The following is a 13,448-nucleotide window of genomic DNA, read 5'->3' on the forward strand; positions in this document are numbered from 1 at the left end:
AAAATACTCATGCAAACAAAATTAATAGTAGTTTATTTATTGCCTTTGGTCCAATCATGTCGACTATTTGACACAAAATATCTTCAAAAAGAACAGGCTCTTGGGCCATGCATCCATTCAATGCAAGTGTTCTTCATAGAAGAATTGCATTTTATTCCTTGTAATCACACTGTTTGCATCTAAATCTACACACTTGAACCTGAAATCAAATCAGACATAACTTATTACTAAATGACTAAGGGGTTTTTTGATAGTTTCTGATTGAGTTAGACCTGACTGAGGCATGCCTGGGTTGAAGCTCTGACTGGATCTTGTTCTGACTGCGACCATGTTGTTTGATAACGCATGATGTGTTGAATGCTAAAAATGACCATCTTACCCTTCTGTAAATACACAAATTATATTAAGTTTTTCATATACATGATTTTTACCTATTAAGTTAACTATTGACTAGCAAATCCATATTGTTTGATAAACAGAGAAAGATAAATGAATGGAATGAAATAAACAAAAAAATAACAAAAATACCCCTACAAACATAATGCATGTAATTTACAATTATTTACCATAATAAATGTATATTGAAACTTTAAATTACCACAATAACATAAATAAATTTGTTAGAAATTCACCGTCAACCGAACAACGAATAACTTTTTCCACAAGTTTTTTTTTCAACTTGCTGCACAAAGTAAATGCGGAAGTTTCAAACAAGAAGCTCTTTTTGTATTACATCTTTTCTATTTCTTGGAACTAGTTGATTTTTTGATCTCTCAAACACCACTAAGTGCATACAATTCATCTGTAGCTTAATTTTTAATCCTTTTTTCGTCTTTCATTACTGGTTTCCACAATTGATCTAGAAATGACTTCACAGATAAAGCATGAAAGAAGTATACTTGAAGAATTTGATCCACAATTCTTTAAAAAAAAGGTTTATCTATTTCACATTAACTGAAAACTTGAGAAATAACATCAACGGGAAACATGATTTTAACAATTACAGCAACAGTATAACCTCAGACCCAAAAGTTTCACTCAACAGACTTTTTTTTTAATATCAAAGCTGATGGCACAATCACGAAGATTCTAAAATCAAGTGATCGCTCAAACAAAACGGAACCCTAATTGACTTGTAGGATATATAGATGATATTAAGGGTTAGGAATTAGGACTAAAGAAGAGAACTGACCTGGTGGTGAACGATTTTTTTGGCGGTGTTATTCCAAGTAAGACGACAATTGCAATCGATCATGAGAGAAGGGGTTAGAAGTTCGGCGCTAGAGAGGAGAACGTTGAAAAGGACGATGTTGGAGGAGGTGGCCGGCGCTGGAATAGGTGGGCACCGAGGATGAAACAGACGAGAGACGGGATGAAGAGGAAGGACGAAGGAGTGAGGTCACGTTCAGAGGATAAAAAAGGAGAAGGGCAAATGAGCCTATATTCTCAGTCAACGTCATTTTTAGAATGACTCGGTAAGAAGCCTATGGACCGAGTAAGAGCTTAAAATGGTGTAATCAAACATTCTGTTTTGGACTGAATCAGACGTGGCTTCTTACCGGACTCGGTAAGAGGCTTATCAAACAAGGCCTAAATGACTAAATGACTAAATCTAAATCTACACACTTGAACCTGTAATCACACTGTTTCCAGACTCGGCTCTGATGATTTATCTTCTTCAGATAAAATGAAATATACAAAATCTTCATATCCCATTTTTCCTTCAACATTACTGGTAAACTTTCTGGGTACCTGAGAGAATGAGACATTCATGGAGAATTAAAAAGAAAAGCAGCAGAAACGAAACAAAAAGAAAAAAGATTAAGAAACACAAACCTGTGAAAATATTTTGTCAACAATTTTGTATGTGAGCTCTCTGAGGGTAAGACGAGAATCACCCTGCTCTATTCATGTAGTAGAAAATTCTTTATATAACCGTTTCAGCTGCTCATAACAATTCACACCAAACCAATCATAAACATTATTATATCAATACATACAACTCCAATGTTAAAAAAAAAAGATTAAAGCAACTAAGATCATGTGATCGGACATTCATGCGTGATTTCAAGATTTGGTTCTGCCCCTGATAAAGTGGTCAAGATTTGATAAGAAGAGGTTGTGATTTAATATTAATACCAAGAAAAACTATTATTATTATCATTTTACGAACCTGTGAATGAAATTATGTTTGTGAATGGACTCTTTGGCCATGACACTTTGAGCTATGTAAAACTTAGCAACATTTCTTTCAGTGTGTCTACTCTCATTAATAAATTCATCATTCTCAACAAAGAATTGTCACAATATTCATCAATGCTAAGTTGTTAACAATATTTACCGATTTCAACATAAGAAGGGCAGATTAGGTAATAAGGTAAATGATTAGTTTCTGAATACATTAAGCCAGGTTTTTAGGCTTAACTCATTTAGTCATTTTGTCTCGATTAAGTAAAAAAGAAACAACCCTTAAGTCAAAAAGAAATAGCACCTGGTTAACCATAGAAATAGGCTTAACTCATTTTTCTATATAAGAACTAGCTTTGTGTTTATTAGTGACAAGAAGGAAAGAATTCATCTGTTATACATTTTGTTAGATAAATCTTATCCAAACAGCCCACCATCATACCTGCAGTTTAATATTAGTGACAAGAAGGAAAGAATTCATTTGTTATATTATTAGTTATTTATAACCTCTTCTATACTCAAAATAATCTTTGTTTCAAGGCTAAAATTTTAATTCATCATGAGGATGTAGGACCTTACACATTCTATCTGGAATGGTAAAAAAATTCAAAGACTTAAGGATGTTGGGATGAAATTTAGACAGGTACATAAGATGTAAAGTTCATTTAGGGGAATCAATTGTCAAAAACTCTGCAACCAGTTTAAATGCCATGTTTGACTATTTTTTTTCCGAAATCGTGAGAAGTGAAACATCAAAAGTGCCACCACCAAGATAAAAAAAAAAAAAGCACATTGCTTTTCTTATTGAAACTTGACATTGCCTACACCATAAGCAATCGCAGCTGCTGTTGGCTCATTGATCATGCGTAAGACTTTTTTTCTATACACAAAGCTAATTCTTATATAGAAAAAATGAGTTAAGCCACGATATAAAGAAAAAGGAGAAATTAATGGGATAAATATTGAAACCTTATATATATCATTAACCATAGAAATCAAATGGTTACTCAGATCTGTGAGAAATGGAAGCATCATCCTCGATGACCCTAAATTGCCAATATAGGGAGTTAGGGTTTTTTTCGGTTGGCCCCTTCACCTCTTGGTCAATCTTAATCTGGTGGATGAGAGAAACGAAAATACCTGGTGGAGGGGAAAGATATGATAACGTGGAGGCATCGATTAGAGGTGGTTGAACCAGTAGGTCCAATTGACAAGGAGATCTCCTCCCTTGTTCCATCGTCTCCATACCTGGACAAAATGTTTCTTACCAATTAACAAACCCTAAATGTTTCCTAGCAATTATATTGCCGGAAATTAGGGTTGATGGGAAGAGGAGAGGATGAGGAACACTATATCGCCGGTTGTGAGCATGAGGAGTCGCAGAACCCCAATTGCTAGCTTTGCGACGTTCGTCTTTGGGAGCACGTACAAAAGCCCTAGTTGTTGGTCTCCATTTTGTGATCTTCAGGAATGAACGAGAGTTTTTAAGAAAATAATTATAGAACAATTAAATGAGTTGTCGAGGTGTACAGCAGAGATGGTATCGTGATTAGGGTTTAAAGAGAGAAGGGAAGAAGAGAACAAAGGGAGATCTTGAAGCGGGGTATTTAAAAATTTTAGAATTTTAAGAGGATTTACTCAAGAACGCGTGTTTTGAGTAAAAAACATAAAGCGACATTCACAGAGGACGCACATTTTAGATAAAGTGCCCTCCGTGTTTTTAAGTTTTTTTTTAAATGAGACACTAATTTAAGGGCACGCAATAATGCGTATCCTAAATCCTTAATTTTTTTGAATAGATGATACTTTTTTAATGTTGCTCTCTAATTCGTAACATAAATCAAAGAACGTCGTGTTTTGCGCGTCGTAAAAGGGTATTTTTCTTGTAGTGACATTATCAATGTGTAACCGACTCGCAAGATACAACTCACACATCTCGTGTAGCACCTGGTTCCTGGTATGTAAAATTTATCTAAGTGCTTTACATTTTTAGCCTTGGACTCGGCGAGTTGTAGGCCCGACTCGCCGAGTAGAGACGGGAGATAGAGCACGTTTAAGTTGGCGACTTGGCGAGTCCCCGCTGTCTGATGAAACCCTAATTTCAAGGGTTTGCACCCTATTTAAGTCCTCTTATGCGCCCCCAAGCTCGCCCCCTTCACCCTCAGAGCTCCCTATAACGTCCAACCCTTATTCCTTGTGAGATTGAAGTGCTTTGGTGTGTTTTCTTGAAGATTTTGAGAGAAAAGGAGAGTAGATCAAGAAGAGAAGAAGGAGGCCAGACATCTTGGTGTTATTTCAGTGATTTCCTTGAGGTATAACTCAGTTTCCTTCTGTTTTCATGCTTATAGTCCCTTATAGCTCCATTAAAGTCCTTCTTGAGCCATTTCCAAACTTGATTATGAATTAGGGTTTGTAATAAGTTGATCAACCTTTAGATCTAGGCATGATTGAGCTCCAGGAGCTCGGATCTACTGCCTTTATGGAGCCATATTGCATGAAAGCCCTAGATTTACTCTTTTAGTGCATTTTGAGCCCTAAAACCTTCATTGGTGTTTATTTACACGTAAAGTTGGAAACTTTACGTGTTAATCAAGCCCTAGAAACCCAGATCTAGGTATGGCAAGAGCTGGATTCAAGCAAAATCGAATATATAGTACTTGCATGTGATAGACTCGGCGAGTCGAGTCGCGAGTCCCCGAGTTTTCCCCTTTTTCGTGTTTGCGGAGTGGAGTAGTGAGTCATGGGGTGTGACTCAGTGAGTCGGAAGCCAGACTCACCCATGAAGTAACTCGGCGAGTCAATGCCCTGACTCGGCGAGTCCAAGGCAATCTTCTTGCCTCAAGAACAGACTCGGCGAGTTGTTCATACAACTCAGCGAGTCTCAGCATAGAATGTTCTTCGGATGAAGATGAACTCGACGAGTTATTCATACAACTCGGCGAGTAGGATGAAGGACTATTGGTCATCGGTTTGAAGAAAACTCGTCGAGTCAATGCCTAACTCGACGAGTAGAGACGGGATTATGGTCAATCGAATGGACAGGAACTCGGCGAGTTGGCAAGCCAACTCGGCGAGTCGGGTCAACTGGAAGTTGACTTTGACTTTGACTCTTGGCTTGGTTAGGGATAAATGGTCATTTTACCCTGAGGTCGGTTAGCAGTATTTGACTGAGTGTTTTGTGGGAATTATAGCCGGAGGATTTCCGAGACAGCAGCAGCAGAAGACAGTCAGTTCCCACGCAAATCAGCAGCTACTTTGAGGTGAGTTACCTTCCAGTAGCGGTGGGTCTACGGCCACAATGTCGGCCCACCAGTAGGAATTGTATGATAGATGTTTGTCTCTATGATATTCATCTAGGGTTGCTACTACCTGTGATATGTTATTGTGCTAGTATGATATGATGCTATGTGCTAGTGACAGTAGGGGGGAGATAGTCCCCCAGAATACCGGTCGATAGGGCCGAAGGGGCGGTCATGCCCAGTCATGCTAGATAGATTATGTGATTTATGTGGTAGTAGTAGGGGGTTAAATAGTCCGCAGTATCCAGTCGAGGGGACCGAAGGGGAGGCCAGCTCCCAGATATGCTAGTCAGCATCCGGTCGAGAGGACCGAAGGGGAGACCAGCACCCATATATGCTAGTCAGTATCCGGTCGAGAGGACCGAAGGGGAGGCCAGCTCCCAGATAGACTAGTTTGTATCCGGTCGAGAGGAGCGAAGGGGTAGGTCGGGGACCCAGATATGTCTGACAATATATGTATGTTATTTGATTGTATGGTATGTGGTATGTTGGGGGAACTCAATAAGCTTCGTGCTTACAGTTTTCAATTTTGGTTTCAAGTACCTCTTTTTCGAAGGGGAAGGAGCTGGCGCGGTAGCGGCACATCACATACATGCTTTGTATTCCGCACTATGAGATCTTCCTGAGGATTTGTATTCTGACATTATTATGTTTTATAAAATGGTTTCCAGACACGCAACATCTTTTATGAAATGATATGATCGGTGAATGTTTTATTTCTAATGTTTTGCAAAGTGTGTTTTAAAAATGAAATTTTTGGCTCGTATTTTTGGGACGTTACATCTCGGTTTCAAGAATATAAGATGTTATCGTCTCACCAATCACTCATGATACAATTCATGAGGTGATCCAAGTGAGCGTGGGTTTAATCCAATGCTCAAATCATATTCATAAGCACTCATGAACGTTGCAACAAACATTTGCTTATGTCTAATACACTTTAGACAATCCACACACCAATTCACGACAGTCTTCATTCATACCTACTTCCAACATATGAACGACTGTGGTCCTTTCGAATAATTTGATTATTCTTAAATAATTAATTATTCAGGAAGTCAAAACATGCAAAGTGAAACACAAGAATAATACTAATCCTATATGGTCTCAAATCTTTGAGTATAAAAAAAACACCTTTTATTTATCACCATATCGACTACTCATTATTTGTTGTTTCGGTTAATTAACTTATTACTTGAATTATTATTACAATTGTCTCATGCTCTTAGCATGCACACAATGTTTACTTATGGTCCTTACTTTGTGAAATAGATCAAATGAACACATTTCCAATCATACTCATTTCACAACTCCTAATTCTTATCATAAGTATAAGAATATCAAATTCTTGTCACTTATAGAATATGCTAGATTCTAACATTTTATGCAATGATCCTTTCGTAAAGTCATAGCTCAAAATCATCAAGACTTGGCCAATCTCTATCAGAAACAATTCTATAGATATGATGTCTCTCACTCAAAGTACATTCCTTTGAACATCCTTCTTGCATAAAAGTTTCTAATCTAGACATAGATTCTCAATAATCAGCTCCCAATATGGAAACATTTTCATATTTGCCATATGACAACTCATTCTTAAAAGAATCTTATCTATTCATAATAATGTCGATATAGTCCATCCAATACCATACTTCCAACTACTCACAAGCAACCAACATTTCCATATTTGTCATATGACAACTCATTCTTAAAAGAATCTTATCTATTCATAATAATGTCGATATAGTCCATCCAATACCATACTTCCAACTACTCACAAGCAACCAATTTTCAGCGAACTTTGGATCGTCCTTTGATAGTTGTTTAATTATCTTAGTCAAAACCGATTCTTGTCATTTTTTCCTTTTAATGCGCTAGACATTTGGAAAATTTTAGAATGGTAGGAAAAGGTTTGAAGAAAAGAAACGATTGAAAATAAATATGATTCGCGGATTCAATGATGAATTGTATATGTATGTGATAATATGAATATGATTTCTCGGTATTAATGATTTTCTAATAAAAAAGATTTTATATTAATGGTTTGCTAATATAAACGGATTTATATTAATGGTTGATATTAAGGCCTTGATTGAAATGGTTTGTTAATAATATGTTTTTAAAATTGACCATATTAAAATCTTCATAACTGAAAATTCAAGATTTAAAATATGGAAAACTTTTATTGAAATTAAATACATTCCGTTTCAACGAATGTAAGTTATTGATTATTGACTGGAAAGCATTTATTAGAATTAAATACATTCCATATGTGGAAGATGATGTCAGCAATTTGATCTAAGGGTGGGAAAAGTAAGATTGAAATACAATCAAAGGTCCATATTATTTAAGATGATGTCATAAGGTTTCTCTTTTAATAATATTTAAGATGTTTTCACAATATTACACTATCTTGTAATTTTTTTACACACAAAGCATATAGTCAAAAATGTTTTAAAGATCATGTGATAAATTCTTGACGACATGAATTCGCTACTTGTTAGCCACTTTAAGTGGTCATTGGTCATGGTTTGGGCTATAAATCATTATTTCAAGTGGAAAATTATAGTTGTTTTTCAGTAGTTCAACCATTAATCAGACATAAATCACAATTCATTTTTTCTAAGGTGATTTTGATGTGTTTTTTTTTCATTTGATAATCATTTGTGCACTTAGTTTTGTAATCCCCCTTTGATTATGCAATATCATTATATCTTCCTTGTAGATGTGCATAACCTCTTCGGTTGTGGAACCACATTAAATCCATTGTCTTGCTATTGTTGTTTGTCGTCATATTGTTTGTTTGTGTTTGTTACACATTGCTATCTTAATATTTCCACATCATATTTGTTATGTTTAGTTGTTGGGTTAGACCTCTTTTTAAGGACCAGGGTTTTAGGTATTTCAGATTGGTGTCTTCTCATTAAATGAAGTTGTTGTTAGTATACTTTATCATTTTGATTCTTTTCCCTAATAGCCTAATTGTGGTAACTCCAACAATATAATACACATGCTTGTATTATACCCTATTAACCTAAAAAGGACAAATAGGTTCTATTTATCTGGTTTAATGATGGTGATTGAGGACGTTTTTGTCGTTGGAACCGAAGACACCAAAAAATGCATGTCAAATTCTTAAATCTTATGAGGCTACTACTTAAATCACAATAATGGGATACTCATGATCGCCTCTTATGTATTGACCTTGTCATGTTGTTTAAATATTAAGACCAAAGAATGTATCCCAAATCATAAATCTTGTAAGGCTACCGCTTTGAGCTTAATCATAGGGTACTCGTGATCACCACTCACAAATTATCAGACATAAATCACCACTTAGTCATCGCTTCAAGTGTCGATTTTCAGTTTTTCAACAATTAGCTATTTAACTAACAAAATGAAGTAGCCATGAAGTAGCAATTGGGTTGTTTATAATTCGGTGACAAATTTTGTTCAATTTTAAGGCTACTTAACTAACAAAATGAAGTAGCCGTGAAGTAGAAGTTGGGTTGTTTATAATTTAGTGACGAATTTTGTTCATTTTTAAGGCTAGTTCTTATAGTTTATCTCCAAGGCAATTTTGATGATTTTTCTTGCTTTTGTTCATCATTTGTACACTTGTTAAGTGTTGCAATCCCCCTTTGATTGTGTTATATACAAGATATAATCCCTCCCTTGCACACTTACACAACCTCTTCAATTGTGGAACCACATTAAATCTCTTGTCTCGTTATTGTGTTTGTTGACATATTGTTTGTTTGTGTTTGTTAGACATTGTTATCTTAGTATTTTCACACCATATTTGTTCTGTTTGGTTTTTGAGTTAACCCTCTTTTTAGGGAGTAAGGGTTCCTTGTATTTCAGATGGTGTCTTCTCATTAACCGAATTTGATGGTAGTATACTCTATCATTTGTATTCTTTTCCCTAAACATCTGATTAGAGTAAATCTAGCAAAATATAATATTAATGCTTGTATTGTACTCCGTTAACCTGAAAATGACACTATGGTTGGTTCCATTTGATATGCAGTTGAATAATGGCGATTGATTGAGGACATTGATGTCGTTGGAACCGATGACACCAAAGACTACATGTCTAATCATCTTGTTCACGAGTTCAACTTAACGAGGGGGAAGATGGATGGAAGTGAGAAAAAAAGTAAAAGAAATTGGTATTCTTGAGTTTCATTAAAGGAAGTAGAAGGATATGAAAGAATCATTTTTTCTCCAAACTTTCATTCCAATTTGGACTTGGAGAGAAATGAACAAAATGTTTAATTTTCTTTCACTTCTCTCCAACTTGGGAACACAAAATACAAATTTATTTTCCTTTCCTTTCTCTTCTTTTCTCACCCCTTACTTTCTTTCTCCCTTCTTTTCTTTTCTTTTCTTTGCTAAAACTCGGGAACAAATCATGCGAGACTACTGCTTCCATCATAATCATGGGTTACTCATGATCACCTCTAATGTATCAACTTTGTCATGTCATAATAATGGGGTACTCGTGATTACCTCTCATGTATTGACTTTGTCATGTTGGGCAATAACTCGAAGCCCAACGCAATCAATCATTGTTGCTTGATCAATCATTGTTGCTTAGTGTTTCAAGAAATCCATGTTTTTTTTGCTTAACCTATTAAGTCATAAAGTCCATGTTTAAGTAAATAAGAAACATCTATTACTAAGGATTTAACCCATTAAGCTATATTGATAGCTAACGTATAGTCAAACGATTAAAAAGCTGAATTCAACCAAGTTCTACACAAATTCAAAGAAAGCAAAGAAAAGCACAAAGCTAAAACTAGGACAAAATCACATCTGTGAGAGTCTGATGCAATCACAACCTAAAAAATAACTAATATAAAATACTAACTATGGCTCAACAAACAGCACATAACTAACTGTACCTAGTTCATCACTAAAGCATTTGAAAGGTGGAATGATGGTGTGAAGTGACTTTACCTGGTATAGCATTGACCCTTTTATGAACTTGAGGTTGACCAGGCATTCTATGCAGTTCAAACATGAACACCATATTCCCTTCTGAACCTCTTTTATGTTTACAATGCTTCACAGTATACAACCCATCATACACAAACACTTCATTGTTCTTCTTTCCAACTCCAACAAGTTTCCTAATCACCCTAACTGGACTTTTCTTAATCATACTGTTCTTCAAAGCAAGATTACCCCTTTCAAGTTTTTGATCATCAGGTGCCACCTGTGGCTTAGACCCTAAGAACCCGGCCCCACCACCTTCACCACAATAAGTAAGCACATCACAAGATTGACTTTGGTTTGAGTAACGATGAGAGTCAACTATACTTATAGCAAGATTCTTTCCATCAATGCTGGTGTAGTCTATACCATTAAGTAGTTGGCAATGAAGACCTACCATTTGAAGCTGTGACCTAAGTTTGAACATGTCGCCAGGCTGGATACCCCGGATCTGACCTAATGTCTTGTCAGCATTCATCCATTTTAGTTTTTGTTTGACCATTTTTGCAGCCTCTTTGGGAACTCTCCTCTTTGGGAACTCTCCAATGAGTTATCTTTTCACCCTTTTGTTTTGATCCGTTGTCTTTGAGTAAATGAGTGTAAACTTTATCAAACAAGATCATTGCCTCGCGAATCTTTTCGCGTCTAATTTGTTCATTTCGTGATACGATAGTGTTGGTGTCTTTTGCTTTTTGGGCATTATCATCATTTGAAGAAGTTGGATCCCAATATTGAACTTTATGAATTGGCCTTGATCCAAAAGAGTGGTTGTTGATCCCTGTTTCTTTAGGTTTGAAACTTTTGAGTTTGCTGTTCTCCAAAGGATGACACTCTACCAACTTTGAGTCGACATTGTCTAACTTCTTCAAAGGCTTCCTTTCATGTATGATTCCACAAACAGGAGGTTGATCCACTTTACCAGATTGCCTTGTGCCAAAAGAAGGTTTCTTGAACCCTAATCCTTCATGTTTAATGCTATCGAGTTTCTTATCTTCAAAAGGCTGAGAGTTCACAATATTGTCATTCCCAATATCTAATTTCTTCAAAGGCTTCCTGTCTGCATTGCTCACAAGAGAATCCTGCAAGATTCCACAACCAGGAGGGAAATCACGGACTGCTTCTACTCCGATTCTGATCTTTGGAGGCGGATACTTCCGCATCACTGTTTTAGGTTTTCTGAATTCCTCAAGTTTACAGTCATCACCATCATCTAATGGCTGTTTTGAAGATATGACATGCCGAGATATCGCCATTTTCTAGTCTGAAGCTTCAGTTTGAGGCTAAGTTCGTAAGAAATCTGAACGGAAAGAAGATTATGTAATAAGTAATCGATATTTTCAAAAAATGATTGCTTTTAAACTTCAAACAAAGAACAAGAAATCCACGGGTTTACATGTCTGCGACTGTACATATACAACAACCTAAAACGCCATTAAGAGGGCAAAATTAAGCAACATACAGCCGTTGGTAATCATTATACGAAGATGTAACCGCTGGCTTTCATAGATTAAATAACTATTTAAAATCTTAAACACGATTTACGCAATTAAACTCATCATAAATGCTCTTAAAATCCTTGATTAAGTAAGAACGGAGTGGGATTATACATAAAGCAACGGACTTTATGTTTTTTCTGGCACGGATTTCGATGCAGCCAACAATGGAACTAAAATTTTGACCACAAGCCATTGTTGATTATCTATCTGAACATAAAATCGCAAGTTTTTGAAAGGTGTATCCTATCATTCATCAAATCGGTACATTAACAAAACGAAAAATGAAGATTAAACAAGAAATCGTTGAAGATTCGACAAGAAATGCAAGACTACAAACATACTTGAATCGTTGGGGGGAAACACCAGAGCAAACGGTTTATATTTCGAGGAGTAGGATGCGGGGGAGAGGGAGAGTGTGGGTTGCAAGTTTTGAACGTCGGGGTATCTTTGTATTTATTTTGCTAAATTAAAAAATTAGAGAATACGTGGGATCATGATTTTCGGATTTGGGAAAATCTCCAATGATTTTAGATTTAGGAACTTCAATAAAATCTTACAATTTTAACTCAGTTTATAATATTGTTTTAGTTTCAGAAAAAATAATCAAAAGGTGCAAATTAATATTTTTTATAAAAAAAGTCATAAAAACCACACTTTTTTTTTCCTTTGCTGAGATGGACATGCCAAGACGTGGCCTACGAGTCTCATTAGTTGAAAAAATATAATTTTTTGAAAGGAAAATTAGAGGGAGGGAGACTCAAACCACGACTTTCTCCATGGCCAGTCCTTACATTCACAATTTTTTTTTAGAAATTACTATATGATAACTTTTTTATGGACACCCTTTATTTATGGGCTTGGATACACTTTGTTCAAGAGTCTAAAGAAAGTTGAATGAGATCGGACACCATAAAAGTTCTTAATTACAAATTTTATAACATTATACTAAGTTATAAAGATAAATATAGAATATAGCTCTCATTTTGCCCAAGATTACTAAAATAATTGAAAATATATGGTATAGAACTATAGATACACACACCAAAAAGAATCCCCTTGACAAAAAAATAACGAGTTTTTGCCGGAGAAAAAAAAACACATGTTTCAGAAGAAGAAGAGTGTTTGGCTATTGGTGTTTTCAAGTGTGGTCATAATCCTATCTAACATTTATCAAATGTTGATATATTGTTCCAAAAGTCAAATCTATGCAACAGTGTCTTTACACTGTGTTCACTGCTCACCACATCACAAAGATCACAACTCCATTTTCACCCAAAGATTGTAGCTCAAATTTCACTCTTTCTCCAACCTCACCATCCCTCTCTCGGTCTAAAAACTCGTTACATTACAATAATCAGGTCATTTTACTGTCAAATTTGATGTATGACGTGTGAAACCGTGGCCTTTTCATCATTGTATGTTTCTAATTTTTATTGATTTAAAAATTGTTGGTTTGTTGTATGTGGAA

General features: G+C 35.7%; 1 long non-coding RNA gene and 1 pseudogene across 2 annotated transcripts; both read right to left on the reverse strand.

Annotated features, from left to right (window-relative positions):
* Positions 1 to 54: 54 nt before the first annotated feature.
* Positions 55 to 1,756, reverse strand: LOC145070532 (uncharacterized). Its single transcript, XR_013689979.1, has 3 exons — positions 1,193 to 1,756; positions 273 to 383; positions 55 to 199 (listed from the first exon to the last, which is right to left on the reverse strand). It is a non-coding gene; the product is annotated as an uncharacterized LOC145070532 (long non-coding RNA).
* A 94-nt stretch (positions 1,757 to 1,850) lies between these two features.
* Positions 1,851 to 12,468, reverse strand: LOC145069063 (uncharacterized; annotated as a pseudogene). The gene is made up of 3 exons (XR_013689256.1): positions 12,322 to 12,468; positions 10,449 to 11,781; positions 1,851 to 1,944 (listed from the first exon to the last, which is right to left on the reverse strand). The product of XR_013689256.1 is annotated as an uncharacterized LOC145069063 (transcript).
* Positions 12,469 to 13,448: the final 980 nt, after the last annotated feature.

This window comes from Lactuca serriola, chromosome 8, assembly GCF_051521515.1.
Source record: "Lactuca serriola cultivar US96UC23 chromosome 8, Lser_US96UC23_V15, whole genome shotgun sequence".
Taxonomy (NCBI): Eukaryota; Viridiplantae; Streptophyta; class Magnoliopsida; order Asterales; family Asteraceae; genus Lactuca; species Lactuca serriola.